The 16,706-nt window shown below is 45.6% G+C and overlaps 1 long non-coding RNA gene across 1 annotated transcript; it reads right to left on the bottom strand.

Moving 5' to 3' along the window:
* Positions 1–2,236: 2,236 nt before the first annotated feature.
* On the bottom strand, positions 2,237–10,671 carry LOC107054307. The gene is made up of 3 exons (XR_001468462.3): positions 10,584–10,671; positions 3,428–3,609; positions 2,237–2,759 (listed from the first exon to the last, which is right to left on the bottom strand). It is a non-coding gene; the product is annotated as an uncharacterized LOC107054307 (long non-coding RNA).
* Positions 10,672–16,706: the final 6,035 nt, after the last annotated feature.

The following is a 16,706-nucleotide window of genomic DNA, read 5'->3' on the forward strand; positions in this document are numbered from 1 at the left end:
GGGCTACCTGAGGAGGTTTACGTTTTTTTGATGGGACTACGAAGTCTTCTAGATTCCACGTGTTTTGAGGAATCCGTCCTATGAGTCTAACTCCTTCCCTTTTAGGGGAGCGTTGGAATCTCTGACTGTTTGGTAACTGTTTCCATAGTTGTAATAAGACCTGGTTAGGCTGTCCATTGATCTTTTGAAATTGTACTCCTGCCCTAATCAGGTCAGTGAACATTTGTTTTCTTGAGACCCGGATGGGTCCAGATTGAATTACATTAGGGGCAGGTCTCCTAGGTCGTGGTGGCGGATGGATGTCTGACTTTTCCACCACCATTCGGACATTGCACCTGGCCCGCAGGCACTCTGTCTCTCCCAGATCTGCCACCAATTGGGCGGCCTGTTGTATAATGGCCTCTGAGGCCACTAGGGGATTCAGTATAGATACCAAAGTACCATACTGATGTGGTGGAGCTTGCTGCAGGATGAGGTCCCTCATTCCTGCTGAAAATTTTATCATATCTGGGCTCTCAAAATTGTCCTCATAAATTGCCTCCTTCAAACCTAATTCTCGGATGTAATTTTGTAAGTCCTCCATAGAGGACCACAGGCCGGTATTTAATGGTATGTCAGTTTTATTTGCCCATGTCGCATGGCATGCAGCCATTAACCATGTAATCAGTGAGATTTTCTTCATTGTGTTGCACAGCCGCATATAGTCTCTGCCTAAGGGCTGGGTGAGTAGTAATGGATGCCAGTTTGGAGATTTCTGGTCCATTCACCACAACACTTTCTGCCCCCATGTCATATAATCGGAGCAACCACGCTGGCACGTTCTCTCTCAGTTTTTGTCTAAACCGTTGCACTAAATCCATTAATTCAGCTGCCATGTATGGGCGAGCTGTTACATGTAGTGTGCTCTGGGCAGGGGGCCACCGGTCAGGGGGCAGCCCTGCTGGCCTGTCCTGCGTTTTTTTTGGGTTTTTTTTTGAGTTACAACTGGTCGGATCTCAAAGGGATCTAGCTCTAGTGGAGCCTCAAGATCTGACTTTTTAGTGCTTTCATTTTCTGAATCCAGTTCATGTGGATTCTCTTGTATAGGATCGCCAGTCATTTCTAGAGAGATGTTTCGGATTTTTTGTACGAGAATTATAGGGTTAGGTTTTTTCCCTCTCAAAATTGCAACCTGTCTTTCCAGTTCTTCCACACGGTCACGTAATAGTTGATTTTCATCAGTGAGAGCTGCTTCAGTTATATTTAGCCGGTTCAAGGCCATCAGCAGCGGCCATGCCACTGTGGAGGCAGCTAACTGTCATTCTTGTGTAGTGAGTATGTTTTTGTTTAGGCTACTGAAATACTCAGCCAGGCGGGCTGGGGACTCCTGAACATTTCCTCCATCCCGTAGGGGACCCCATTTTTCAATAATACAAGCAATCCCGTGATATGGGGATCCTAGGAATCCCGGGATGTGCCCTGGCAAAACTTCACTTATGGGGCTAGCCTTTCCCCGTCCAAACCATCCCATGAAATTATTCAAAAATGTCATGGTAATTATTTTAAGAGGCTTACAATTGGGGATCTTTAAAGATATTTGTTTGCCTGGCTCGCCAAAATGTAGAACAAATGAAGGCAATGACAGAGCCTTTATTTGAGAAATAGCCACATGAGGAAAAGATATCAAAAGGAACTGACTCACCCCTCCCGGTAACAGCGCACAGAGAGAGACAAGCTGAGGAATGTGTCCCTCCCCCATTTGTACCATCGCGCCGCCGGAGAGAAGGGTGGGGGCAAAGAGAGGGACCCGCGCAGACTCAGACTGCACAGGAAGTATTGCAGAGACAGAAGGGGTGGCTCCAGACCACCCCCGCCGTTCCAGGCACTCACACAGTCACATAGCCCACCCATTGGTTCACCCATTGGTTCACCCACATAGCTGTGACCCTGGAATTCCACTACAATATATAAGATGATGTTTATCCATATTTTGTCATGTCAGTATGAGTGTATATTCTGGTGTTTCTCTACAGAAGCTCTATTGTAATGTGTATTGTGCAGCAATCATGGTTAAATTATATATTTCTTGATCAGAAGGCAACTTTGCTGCAATGTTTGGTACTCAATTAATCATACTGCAGCGGCCTAGGCAGAAAGTCTCGCCAAAGAAGCCTGCAGTACACCAAAATACATAGCACAACTCCCTTGGTTCCTCCATGAATTCTAGCCAAGTTAGGGGTGAAAACCAACAGGAAAAAAGAGGAAAACAGGTGTTCTACCTGACTGTTATGTAGATTTGTTTCCATAAGACTTTCTTGCAGCAACTTTGGAGACCTCACTTACAGGGGGGACACACCACCATAGGAGTTCCCAATTGATCTGCACTGCAACCAGGGCTCTCCAGCACCTGTGGATGATAGTAAAGTACTAGGGCAATGGATGATGTGTCTTTCTTAATCACTTTTGCTAACCTCATGTAGTAACAATTAGATGCATTACTCCACTTATTTTCTTTACTGTTAAGCTTATCTTTTTACTGTAGGCACTGCTTTATTTCTGTATCATTTTGAAATACACAGTATAATAATCTTATCCCTTTTGTTGGTGTCTATGTTCTTCCTGTTGAACTTGCCAATTGGCAAAACATCCTTGCAAAGGAAAAAAAATATGAGATCAGGTGTGTAGCTTTCCCCAAGAGTCATTTCTACAGAGACCATTTGTGGGACTATCATCCAACAGGTTGGATCCAACTGAGGCCTTTCAGCAGCTCATGATTCTATCTGAAAAAGAAAAAACAACAGAACTGTTGAGAGAAGTTTCCCAAGTGAAACTTAAGACTTAGAAGGAGAGAAAGGAAGGTTCTTTTTTAAAAGTCTGCTATTAACTGCTATAAATTATTGCACTATAAATTGCTATTCTGGAATTGAGATAAATTTAGTGTAGATTCATCACTGAGAAGCAACTTCTCCTGAAATGTGAACTATCTGCAAGCTTTTGAAGATAACTTCCTTGGACTCCATAAAGGAGTAAACAGAATGGCACGTATCTTACTCTATACATGCACTCCCATGAGAAAATCCAATTAAATCCCTGGAATTTAAGCCCTCCATGTTCTTAGCCATACAGCTGCTTTTCAAAAACAAAACACCCTACCTTAAGTGAGACAAAGATTGAACAGGATTGACTCCAAGTGATCAGAAGCCAAATTTCTACTGCAAACAAAGAATGCTATAAGGTATTTCAAGAACCTGTATCCTACTCAATGGTATTCTGTGAGCAAGACAGTGGACAAGAGGAAAATTAATGAAACTGGAAATTAAAGGGTTTGTCAGGTGTAATGCTATAATGGGATGGTAATAGCAGGGTGACAAAGAATTTGGCTTCAGCAATTGAGAACACTGAAGTTCAGCAACCATGGATACAGAAATGAAGGAAAAGAGCTGCGTACCTTAGGAAGGCCTCAGGTAGGCAGGGATCTTCAGCAAGAGATGCCCTCACCTCCACTGTCAACCCATAACTGCACTGAGAGGTAAGTACAGTTGGAGCAAGCTTCAAGACAATTTTGCCTTGGTACAGCAGAAGCAGGCAGAATTTACTAATGCGGTGCTCTTGAGAGATCTGCTCTCATCCCTGTTCAGTGAGTGTAGACAAAGTGAGAGTGAACAAGAAACGCAATGAGTATATTTATTTATTTTTTTAATAATACTTCTACTACCATCACCACTCTTTAAATCATCTTGGAATTTCACATTTTCAAAAGGATCTCAACTATCATTTCTCCGTCTCTCATTCCTGCACCTACACACATTTTCTAGCCTTACAGGTTTAGACCATTAGGAGTCCACTGAGGATGAGAAATCCCATAATGACCAAACATGGTCTGTCAATGACAGGGGTGCTTTTGGATGGGGTGTTTGTTGTTGATTAAAAATATTTGAGATTGTTGATAAACTCCCTGTATGCCCTGTATCCTTCCAATACAGAAACCTATCCTGAAGGCTGTAGTGGGATAAATTCATATTTTGGAGAGCTCTGCATCAGGAAGGAGTGTCAGAACAATAGATCTGTGTTTTAAAAGTCAACAGCACATCTCAACAGATCCTCCACCTTTCTGCTAGCTGGCAGAATCTGTGCTCCCTCCCATGTAGCCCCAGCTGGAGACCCTTTCTTTGCAGCAAGAACTACTCGTGCCAGTCTCTTTTCATTCGCTGTTCCCCCCCTCAATTCCTCCCTCATATTTTGCAGCAGCTGCTGCAACAGCCCTGTTTTCTGGATCCAGAGGGGTGCCTCAGTAATTCAGCTTGGGGAAGACTGAAGGGGGAAACATTTGTTTGGTTCTAGACAGGATCAGAACATCCTGACTTGGAAGGGACCCACAAGAATCACAAAGTCCAACTCCTGAAGAGATTAACAGGTCCAGTTCTGCAGAAAGCATCTACGTCTCTTTCAGGTTGGAGTAAAGGTGTCTCTCATATGGCCCCTGAACTTATTTCACCCATAAAGTCAGAGTAGAGGAGCTCTTGCTCATATGGTTTTGATTTTAAGAATACCTTTCAGTCTATAGCTGACCCTTCTATTTTGAGTCACTGAGATTTAAGTATTACTCAATTGTGAGGTTTCTGGCCATGTGGGAGTTCTGTTGCATGTAACTATTAAAATCCAGGCCCATTTTTGACAGCAGAAGGAGCAGTGCATTGTAATTCCATTCAAGGGTTTAGAGCTGAGATATCCATACAAGCAGTTCATCAGACAGTCACAAACAAAACTGTGGGAAAAAAATTATTTCAGTGTCAGTGGAGATTTCTCACACAAGAAAACAGAAAAACATTTTGCTGATTACAGTTTGTAAGAATTGTCCTGATGCTGTGGTTTAACCTGGAAGGCAGCTAAATACTGCACAGCCGTTCTCTCACTCCCCCAGAACTGGAATGACAGAGAGAACTGGAAACAAAATATAGTTCATGGGTTGAGATAAAAGCTATTTACTAATATGGAAAGGAAAATAGAAACAAAAATGTGATTATAACAATATATATAAATCCACAGTGCAATTACTTGCCACCTGCAGACCAATGCCCAGCTAACAATACAAATGTTTGCTAATCAATCTCCCACCAGCAACGCAGCGTCTCACCATCCATTGGCTGATGTCCAGCCAACCCCAAGATACTACTGGCCCCAAGAGATGCCCTCACCTCCACTGCCAACGCCTAAATGAGGACTGGGAAGGGGTAGATCCTGGCTACACCCCTTCCAGTCACTCTGGTGCATTGCATGCATCTGAGCTCCCATCAGTTGGCCTTGCCTTCTCACCAGATGCTCAATCACTGTTCTGGGCTTTGACTTAGCATTTTCACTACACTCCACCCCTTCACAGCATGAACCAATGATTAAGCAGGTTGAAGGTAAGCCCTTTCCATTACTCTGATCCAGTATACCACGACACTTTGTACAATTGGCCTGTTGTTGTGTAGATTGACAAAATATAAGAAGATTGATGATTGGTTCTTGAGTGAGGTTTATCTTCCTTTGTGGACCAGTACTCAGTGTCTCTCCTGGAGGTACACAGTTGCTTGGAACAGGGAAAGTTTGGTTCTATCAGTCCCCTATAGACAACCAAAGGGTGTCACACTGATCTTACAGTGACACTGGACCATCTTGATGACACGTTGCTCTTCCCGGCGACTCAAAGAGACTCGCGGGGAGTGGCATAGGTGTTTCAGAGGTACAAGAAAGGGGTAGGCCCACTCTGCAGGGCAGGATACAGGCTGTGTTCCTGTCCTGGGTTGACATTTTGGCTTGCAGTGGGGCATGTCCCGGTCGTCTGTACCCCACACTTTGGCCCCATATCTGAGGCTGCATAACTATACTGGGAACCAAAGGGAGTGGGGAAGCGGGAGGATGGTATAGATTTCCCATAGGGACATGATTAAGGTCCCCTTATCAGTGAAAACCAGAGCATTGACCACGATGTCTGAAGGCCATGTACCTATTTCAGGGGAGGGACTACAAATTCCCTAACACCCAATAATCTCCTCCAAGGTGCAAGTAGGCCACACCACTGTGTAACTACTTGCACCTTCAAAGGTGCCTATTTTATGGGTATCTGGTTCTAGATTCTCAGGGGCAGGGAGCAGAAGGTTATTTTCATTGCCAATTTGGGGTCTTAACCAACTACTGGTGCTCATAATTTGCATCCTAAGTGGGGAGACCCATGTTGTCAGCATTTTCAGGGCACTGGATCTACCATCTCTAGGCCTTTCATTCAGGTCCCACAGGTTTTCATAGAGTCTCTTTGTCCACCCCTGCAGGGACTGAGATTCTGTCTTCAGGGCAGCCATAAGAATACCATTATAGCATTCAATAAGGCCTGCCCTTGTTGGATTATGTGGCAGGTGGAATCGCCACTCAGCGTTGTGTTCTTCTGCCCAGCGTTACATCATTGTACCAGTAAAGTGAGTCCCTTAGTCTCTCTCAATGACTTGAGGTGTCCTGTAGGCAGACATAAGTTTAGTAAGTGCCTTGATGGTTTATGACTGGTTTGCTCTCGGCACTGGGTAGGCCTGCATTAGTCTACTTGAGGTGTCAACACAGGTCAAGGCATATCTTGCTCCCTCAGACTGAGGGAGGGTCCGAATGCAATTGACTAGCCATTGCTGGAGGGGACTGTGTCCTCTAGCAAGATGGGCTGTTATTTTGAGCAGTGGTCTTGGTCTGATTTTGGAGCAGTTGTCGCAGTCCCAGCATGCCTGGACGATATCAGACAGTTGGATGGGCAGCCCCCATACTCCCACATTGCCTTTTGTCCAGGATACATCAGAAGCTATGGAAATCAGCAGTCAATGTTCTCAGATGGAGAATCTTCAATCCATCAAACTTGGGTCAGTATGTTGGTTTCATCCTTTCCCAGTGATTGTATGGGTTTGCAGCCAGAAACATAGTAGACATATATGGTTCTGTGTTTAACCACACTCTATATGTCTCTATATGTTATAACCATCCACATGGCTTTGCCCATTGGCTGCTCTGACCATCCCCCTCATCAAGTCAGATTTTTTCAGTGAAGAGATGCTATGTCACCACTCACTCTCCACTTGCTCAGGTTACCCATGCTGTACCCATCCCTACACCACGCATCTTCAGAAATGGGATATTTTTCTTTGTGAATGGGACTCTCCTCCTATGGAGTGATCATTGTCTCATCTGGCGCATCACTATGGTACGTCACTGGGCCTAAGATATTCTGAAGCTCTTCTTTCAGTGGTGATGAGGACAGACTACTCCTCTGGCTGAGATAGGCAACCCATCATGCCACTGTCTGTGCTTGGGCCACCCCACATTAGGAAGGTGGGTCAGATCTTTCACCCACCCTTGAATCAGCAGGGTGGTCTTAACTATGATCTCAGCTGTTTGGGTTATTGATTCTACCATCTGTAATGTAGAATAAGCAGCCAGTAACTGTTTTGCAATCATACTGTAGCTTTCTATTGCTCCATGTCTGAGACCAGAAGCCGACGGGAGTCCGAACAGAACTCTGGTGCTGCCACAGACCCCAGACAAACCCATCCTGAGGGACATGAATGTCCAATTCAGCTAAGAGGGTAGGGTCAAATATACCCAGTGCCTGGGCTTGTTTAATTGCCAGTTTTGCCTGTTGGAAAGCCTCATGTTCTGTTCTCGCCCAGTCCCATAGTTGCCCCTCTTTTGTGAGTTTACATAATGGTCTCAGCAGCTGCACTAAATGAGGTATAAAGGAACACCAGTATCCCAATATACCTAAAAACTCCTGCAGCTGCTGTGGTGTTGTAGGGACTGGGAGTGCCTGAACCTTATCTATGACAGCAGTGGGTAGTACTTTGTCTTTCCTGACTAAACTACCCCCAGGAATTACACAAACAGGCCTGGACCTTGCACCTTCTGAGGGTTAATAGCCCATCCTCCTTCTTGCAGAAAGGTAGGAAGTGAATCTGCTTCTGTTCTACTGCATCCAGTGTGTCAGATATCAAGAGGTGATCATCAATATATCGATACAACAATATATAACATTATTAGGTTTTTGCCAGGTCATATGCCACTGAGTTATGGCAATATGCTGGCAAATGCACGTACCTCTGTGGCAGAACCTGAAAGATCCACTGCCTTCCTCCCCATGTAAACACAAACTGGTCTTGAGATGCTTCAGCAATTGGAATACTGAAGAACGCATTTACCAAGTCTAGGACACAATGGTAGGTTTTTATCTCCCTACTCAATCTGTCCATTAGGGAGGCAATATTGGCTACGGCTGCATGAACAGGCAGCATGACCTTATCTAATTTTCTGTAGTCCACTGTCATTCCCCATGTACCAACTTTTGCACTGGCCATATGGGGGAATTATATGGACTATGTGCAGGTTTTATAATCCCAACTTTTTGTAATTCCTGCACAGTTCTTAATATTTTATCTTGCCCTCCCTGGGATTCTATACTACCTCACATTAGTAATCCAGCAACCAGGCTCATGCTTCACATGGCCTCCCAGTATTGCCTGCACCACCTAGATGCTAATACACTTCTGTTGGAGTCTGAACTTACCTATGGTTTTGTTGAGACCCCACGAAATATCTATGCCCAAGATGTACACTAGGACTATGGCAATAGATACTTTATACTCCTGGGGTGGGAGAACCCAACCCCCAGTTTCCACCATGTCTGGGTAACTGGAATGATCTGTCCCCCAAACCCACCCAGCACCACTCTATCCCTCTTAAATTTAGTTGGATCCTCATAAATAATTGATGTTTCCACACCTGTGTCAACCAACTCGATAACCCTTTGTAGGTTCTTTTGGGACCAAAAAATTATCAGCTCAGCATAGGGCCTCCAGTTCTATCTGGAGACCCTAGTTACAGGGGGACTGGCATCCCCCATCACACAGGTAACTATGTAATTGCCAATTCTTTTTCCTCAGGTGGTTTGGGCATAGTGGCCCGGGTCCCTTGAAGAAGTTTTCCCTCTTACTGGGAACTAGGAAATCTTCCAAGTTCCATGTTATTGTTGGTATTTTGTCCATAGGGGGAGTTTTTTGGGGGTGATTTTGAAACTTTTGATTGTCCTCCAACTGCCTCCATAGCTGGAGGAGGACATGATTGGGCTGGCAATCATTTTTTTTGCAAGTTGAACCCCAGCCTGAATTAAGGCACTAAATATTTGTTTTAGGGATACCCATATGGGTCCCAGTTGAGGAGTCCATGGGACGAGACTCCTGGTATTAGTTATGAGGAAAACCTTGGCCCCTTCCAATGTTTGGGTATTGTGCCTGGCCCAAAGGCACTCTCTCTCTCCTAGCTCAGCCACCAACTGGGCAGTCCATTGGATGATGGCCTTTGAGGCCACTAAGGTGTTCAGTGTGGACACCAGTTTGCCATACTGGTGGAGAGGAGCTTGTAAGATGAGGTCCCTCATCTCTACCAAAAGCTTAACTAAGTCTGGACTCTCAAAGGCATTGTCACATATTGACTCCTTAATTCCTAGTTCTCTAATATAATCCTGAAGTTCCTCCACTGATGACCAATATTTATCAGAACATCACTTTTGTTCAGCCATGTGATTCCACATGCCACCATTACCCACTGAATTATGGCTTTTGTCATTATGTATCACAGTGGCATAGAGCCTTTGAAAGCCGGACGTATGGTAACGGATGCCAGTTTAGAAATCTCAGGCTCATTAATTACCACACTTTCAGCTCCCATGTCCCATAATCTCAGCAGCCAAGCTGGTATGCTCTCTCATGGTCTTTGCTTAAGTCACTGTAACAGATCCACAAGCTCAGGAGCTGTGTACAGGCACACTGTTACACATAATGTGGTATCAGCAGGAGGTAACTCTTCGTGTGCCCACCCTGCTGGTCTGTCCTGGATTTTCTTTGTCTTCTGTGCTATTACTGGCCTTATTTCTAGAGGATCTGAGGTTCCCAGATCCTTTAGTTGGCTTTCAGTTTGCTTGGCCTTCTTGGGGTCAACTAGGACCCAAGGATCCTGCTGATCTAAAGGATATGGGTCTTAATTTCAAAGGGGAAATTCCATTTAAATGTGGGGCAGCTTGCTGTGTCAAAGATGTAGTTTTATTTTCCAGCTGTCTAATATGAGCTTTCAAAAGCTTATTTTCATCTTCTGAGTCCTCTTCTGAAAAATGATATACGTTAACAGTGAGAAGAAGCAGCCATGCCATAGCAGATGTTGCTACTATTCCTTTCTTGGTTGTCAAAAAGTTTTCTCCTAATTTGTTGAGGAAGTCAGACATTTTTGAAAGGGATTTAATAATAGGAATGTTGTCTCTTAGAAGTCCCTATTCTTCAGTAATTCAAGCAGCACTTAGCCACAGGGAACATAAGAATCTTGGGGTTTCCCCTAAGAGTTTCTCTTTTGGTGTATTCCCAATGACCCATCCAATGCATAATTTTTCTTAAGGTAATCCATCATAAATAAGAACCTGCCTAGCTCACCAAATGTAGAAATTGGACAGATCAATACAATGGGAAAGGCATCATAACAAAGATATGATGACAGAAAGAATAGCACAATAGAAAAATGTTATAAAGAAAGGGAAGAAGATTGCTCACCCATATCAGAAGATCCTAGGCTTAAAGGAGAAAGTTTCACCAATGAGAAATCTCCAGAAAGAGACCCTTCCCTAGTAGCAGTCAGCCCTTAAATGAGGTCTAAGAGAGGTGGAACCAGGCGCCTTCCCTTCTGGTCACACAGGTAAATTGCCTTCAACTGTGCTCCCAGGGCTTTCCCCAGGTGTTCAGTCAGTGGTTCAGGCTGCGACTCAACTTTTCTCATACTGACGTGCGGAAATCAGACCCTATAGCCAGTAAGGATATAGATCAGGTATGTGTTTATTGGTGACACACATACATCCTGGTGCAAGGGGGATTGCTCCACCTAACTTGCACACCGTCAGGAGAAATCGTGCTATAGATATAGGTTGAACTAATACATAATCAATAGTTGACAGGAATTTGGATACATATTCATTACATTCCTGAGAGCCCATTAGCATGCAGCCCCTCCCCCCCTTGCGTGTGCATAGTAGGTTGTGATGATGAAGGCTCATAGTCTTCCTCGCAAAGGCTCGTAGTCTTCCTCACTGCAAACTTCTGACCCCGAAGGGGGGGCATCCCCTGAACCGGTTTCAGCTTGTCCTGTAGACATCTAATCACCTCCCTGCTAAATGTTTTTGAGCTGCTTTCCAGTCCTTATCTTTATGGCCTTCATCCTTCCTGTTATTCCAGTCCTAGCGTCTGTGAAAGTGTTTGGAATCCCTTGTTTTCTAACACTCTCTACCTAAACTATCTCTATTTGCCCCTTATTTCTACTTTATGAAGCTACTTTCCCTTTTCTTGCTGTGAGGCCCTTCTCTCTTTAACTGCAGTCTTGTTCTCACTCTTCAATACAACTGGCATGCATTCTTTAAGGGAGAGGAGAAAGGACTTTACTGGTCAGACAGGTCAGTGAGGAATAACAATTCCTTAATTGCACTGATTTGATGAAAAACATTCCTCAAATTCATCACAGCTTAGTCATGTAAACTGAGCAGAGCTAACAAAATTCAGGTTGGTGATGCAAAACAAATAATTTTTATTCAGCACTTGGACAGGGGAAGGATTAAATTTTGGATGACAAGTAGCTAGGAACACTCTGAGCAGAATGAGTACAGTGCTAAGGGGCATCTTTACTCTCCTGTGTGAATGTTCTGTTGCAACAACACTTCACTTGATGTGAAGACTGTGATGTGTGATGTCTGCTTTTGTTTTTTTGAGTATGATTTTGCATATCAGATCTACAGATTCCCTGACTGGTCTCTCTTCCAGGAAATCTTTTTTTTTTTTTTTTTCTTTTAGCAAATATAATTGATCGAAACTTAAGAACTCAGGTCATTTTCAGAAGGTGCATTTGCTGTGTAGACTAACTTCAGAGCAGGTAAGACTGCACTGGGCAGGGGATCTGGATTAAAAAAAAAAAAAAAGCCAACAAAAACTTTTTTGAAGTCAGCAACAGTGCTGCACTTGCACTGGGGAGCTGGCAGCTTGTGGATGGATTCCTGAGTTAGCAGGGGTGGAGCTGGCACATTAGCAGCACAATTTAAACATCCTAGGAATGTGTCCTCACCTGCCCTTAACATTTGCACCTGATAATAAGCTTTAAATAGCTTCAGGGAGCGTCCCAGGTGAGTAAGCATTGTTGCTGCCCACTGAGAACAGGGAGGCTCAGTGAGGGAGCACAACCCATGCTGCCCATATGGTGCTGCAGCTGTGGGTGTTGGAAGTGGGTCAAGTAGTGAGGACTGTAAGTATTGTTCCTTCTTGCACAGGAAACCAGCTTTCCTCTTGCTAGTCTCTGAGACTGCATGCCTAAATGTGGTCTCCACCAAACAGTGGGCTTATTCCAAGAAGAGCATGGTGATCCATATGGAGGGCCTGCCCAGAAATGTAGCTGTTCAAGCCCCTGGCTGTAGGGAGTGCCTGAGCCTGCTACTGCCCAGGGAGGGTGGCAGGCATTCCACCTGTGTGAGGTGTGAGCAGGTGGATGAGCAGCTTAGGCTGGGGGTGGAACTCACGGAGGAGATGGAGACACTAATGACCATCAGGGAGTGTGAGTGGGAGACTGGTGGGGTGACTCGCTGGCATGCTGGAGGCAAGGGTGCAAGGGAGGTACCCCCAGAAAAGTGGTTGGCTCCCTGCCCTGCCACAGTCAGACAGACCTCACTGATGAGGAGGGTTGGAAGAGAGTCCTGACTCAGTGTCATGTGTGCCCCCCCCTGCCTGCCTAGCCCACTTCTCCAGCTCCCTCTAAGCAACAGGTTTCAGATGCTGAAAATTGAAGGGAAGGTGAGTGGTAAGGTGATGGGGGAACTGTCTAAGAAGGAGCCTAAGGTGAGGTGGTCACCCTCATGCCTTGAGACTGCTTCTGTCAGGAAAGAAGGAAGGGTAATCATGGTGGGCAACTCCCTTCTCAGTGGAATGGAGGTCCCTGCATGCAGAGTGGACCCAAGCTGTGGGGAAGCGTGCTGCCTTCCTGGGGCCCAGGTCAGGGACATAACCAGGAAACTCCCAAAGCTGGTTAAGTCCACTGAGTATTTTCCATTACTTATAGTTCAGGTGGGCAGTAATGAAATTGCTCAGAGAAGCCTACGAACTATGAAAAGAGATTTCAGGGGTTTAGGGTGTTTCGTTCAAGGAGTGGGAGCTCAAGTGATCTTTAGTTCTATTCCTTCAGGGGTAGTAAGGGACACGGAGTGGGCTTGGAAAGCACAAGCAATGAATAAATGGCTCAGAGGCTGGTGCTGAAGCAGAAACTTTGGGTTCTTTGATCATGGGGCAGTTTACTTAGCCCCTGGCCAGTTGTCCATCCATGGAACCCACCTATCCCAAAGGTGGCAATGAATGCTAGTGCAGGAGCCAGCAGGGCTTATCAAAACAGCTTTAAACTACCTACAATGGGGGAAGGGGACAAAATGGGGCTCACCTGAGATGAGCCTATGGGAATGATGCTTGAGCTGGGGTAAGGCAGATGACTCAGCTGAAGTACATCTACACCAATGCACGCAGCATGGGCAACAAGCAGGAAGAATTGGAAGCGATTGTGTGTCAGGCTAAATATGACCTAGTTGCTATTACCGAAACATGGTGGGAACACTCTCATGACTGGAGTGCTGTGATGGATGGCTACAAGCTCTTTAGAAGGAAGAGATGAGGAGGGAAGGGTTGTTGTGTGGCCCTTTATGTTAAAGACTGTTTTGATGTTGAAGAGCTTGGGGTTGGGAATGATAAAGTTGAGTGTCTGTGGATAAGGACCAGTGGGAAGGCCTGTAGGGGCAACATCTTGGTGGGCATCTGTTATAGACTGCCTAATCAGGATGAAGAGATGGACAAGGCATTCTATGGACAGCTTGTGGAAGTCACGCAATTGTGAGCACTCATTCTCATGGGAGACTTCGACTTCTCTGATAGCAGTCCAAGAGGTTTCTAGAGTGTGCGGAAGATAGCTTCCTTATGCAGCTGGTATGAGAGCCTACCAGGGATGGTGCCCTTCTAGATCTACTCTTCACTAACAGTGAGGGACTGGTGGGAAATGTGAAGGCTGGGGACTGTCTTGAGCAGAGTGGCCATGAAATTGTGAAATTATCTATTATTGGAGATGTTAGAAGGGTGACTAGCAAAGCTGCTATCTTGAACTTCAAGAGGGCGGACTTTGACCTGTTCAGGACACTTATAGCACAGATCCCTTGGGAGTCGCTCCTTAAGGGTAAAGGGCTCCAGGAAGCCCGGGTGCTTCTCAAGATGGAAATCTTAAAGGCACAAGAATAGGCTGTCCCTGAATGCTGTAAGGCGAGCCGTAGGGAAAGAAGATCAGTGTGTGGATGAACTAGGAACTACTGTTAAGACTCCGGAAGAAAAAGAGAGTCTATGTCCTCTGGAAGAAGGGACAGGCTACTTGGGGAGATTACAAGGAATTTGGTAAGGTATGTGGGGAGGAAGTTAGGAAGGAAAAAGCCCAGCTTGAACTCAGATTGGCCACTGCAGTAGAAAAGAATAAGAAATCCTTTTACAAATATATCAGTGGTAAGAGAAGAACCAAGGAGAATTTCTATCGTTTGTTTGATGCAGTGGAGAATGTGACGACTGAGGATAAGGAGAAGGCTGTGGTCCTCAACACCTTCAGGTTATCCTCAGGGCGCTTTATGTCCTGATCTGAAAGTCTGGGGTTCTATGCAGAATACACCATTTGGTGATTCAAGTGGAGACAGTTAGAGAGCTCCTCCTCCATCTGGACTGTCACAAGTCCATGGGACCAGATGGGCTCCATCCTAGGGTGCTGAGGGAGTTGGCAGAGGTGATTGCTGAGCTGCTTTCTGCCATCTACCAGCACTCCTGGTTATCTGGAGAGGTCCCAGTGGACTGGAGGCTTGCCAGTGTGACTCCCATCTACGAGAAGGGCCATAAGGAGGATCTGGGGAACTACAGGCCTGTCATCCTGACCTCAGTACGAGGGAAAGTTATGGAGCAAATGATCTTGGGTGAGATAGCATGGCACGTGCATGGTGTACAGGGGATCAGGCCCAGCCAGCACGGGTTCATGAAAGGCAGGTCATGTTTGACCAACCTCATCACCTTCTATGACTGGGCAACCAGACTGGCTGACAAAGGAAAAGCTGTTGATGTAGTCTACCTAGACTTCAACAAAGCCTTTGACACGGTCTCTCACAGTATTCTCCTGGGGAAACTGGCTGCCTGTGGCCTGGACACATATACCCTTCTTTGGGTAAGGAACTGGCTACGTGGCGGTGCCCAGCGGGTAGTGATTAATGGAGTTAAGTCCGGCTGGCAACCTGTCACTAGTGGTGCCCCCCAGGGGTTGGTACTGGGGCCCATCTTGATTAATAACTTTATTGATGACCTAGATGAGGGGATTGACTGTATCCTCAGTAAGTTTGCAGGTGACACCAAGTTCGGAGGTAGTGTTGCTCTGCCTGAGGGTAGGGAGGTCCTTCAGAGGGATCTAGATAAGCTGGATTGCTGGACTGAGGTGAATGGGATGAGGTTCAACAAGGCCAAGTGCTGGGTTCTGCACTTTGGCCACAATAACCCCATGCAATGCTATAGGCTTGGGGCAGAGTGGCTGGATGACTGTGAAAAATAAAGGGACCTGGGGGTGTTGGTTGACACTTGGCTGAACATGGGCCGACCGTGTGCCCAGGTGGCCAAGAGGGCCAATGCCATCCTGGTCTGCATTAGAAATAGTGTGGCCAGCAGGGGCGGGGGGGTAATCATCCCCTGTACTCAGCACTGGTGAGACCACACCTCAAGTACTGAGTTTTGGGTGCCTCACTACAAGAAAGACACTGAGGTCCTGGAATGCGTCCAGAGAAGAGCAACAAAACTGGTGAGGGGTCTAGAGCGTAAGTCTTATGAGGAGTGGCTGAGGCAGCTGGGATTGTTTAGTCTGGTGAAGAGGAGGCTCAGGGGAGACCTCACTGTACTCTACAACTTCCTGAAGGGAGGTTGTGATGAGGAGGGATTCAGCCTCTTCTCCCAGACAACAAACAGGACCCGAGGAAATGGCAGCAAGTTGTACCAAAAGAGGTTTAGATTAGACATAAGGAAAAACTTTTTTCTCTCAGAGAGGGGTCAGGTACTGGAATGGCCTGCCCAGGGAGGTGGTGGAGTCACCATCCCTGTCATGTTCAGGAGGCATGTGGATGACGTGCTACAACATGTGGTTAAGTGGCTTAGTGGGTAGGAATGGTGATAGGAGGACAGTTGGACTAGATGATCTTGTAGGTCCTTTCCAACCTTGTGATTCTATGATTCCACATATGATTAAGAATTCAGGTCACATTCAGAAGGTGCCTACCTCTGTCTGCTGAAGTAGATCATATATTTTTCTGTTGGATTTTTTTTTTTATCTTCAATTGTTATGTATCAGAATAATTTCTTGCAAATTATGTGACTGTCCCTGTCTACTACTTTCTCAATTTGACAAGATTGGCTTAGTTAGTCAGACCAGACTGATGGTTCTTCATGTCTGCCCATGTGCCCTTCCGTTCTTTACCTTTGATCTTGCAGGTCCTCCTGACTATCCATTAGCTTCCACCTCTCTGAAATTATTTTTTTCTTTTAAATAATCTGGCCAGTGGTCTCAGATCCTCATACAGTCACATGTATTTGTAACAAAGAAAT

The sequence above is a fragment of the Gallus gallus genome, chromosome 1 (assembly GCF_016699485.2).
Source record: "Gallus gallus isolate bGalGal1 chromosome 1, bGalGal1.mat.broiler.GRCg7b, whole genome shotgun sequence".
Taxonomy (NCBI): domain Eukaryota; kingdom Metazoa; phylum Chordata; class Aves; order Galliformes; family Phasianidae; genus Gallus; species Gallus gallus.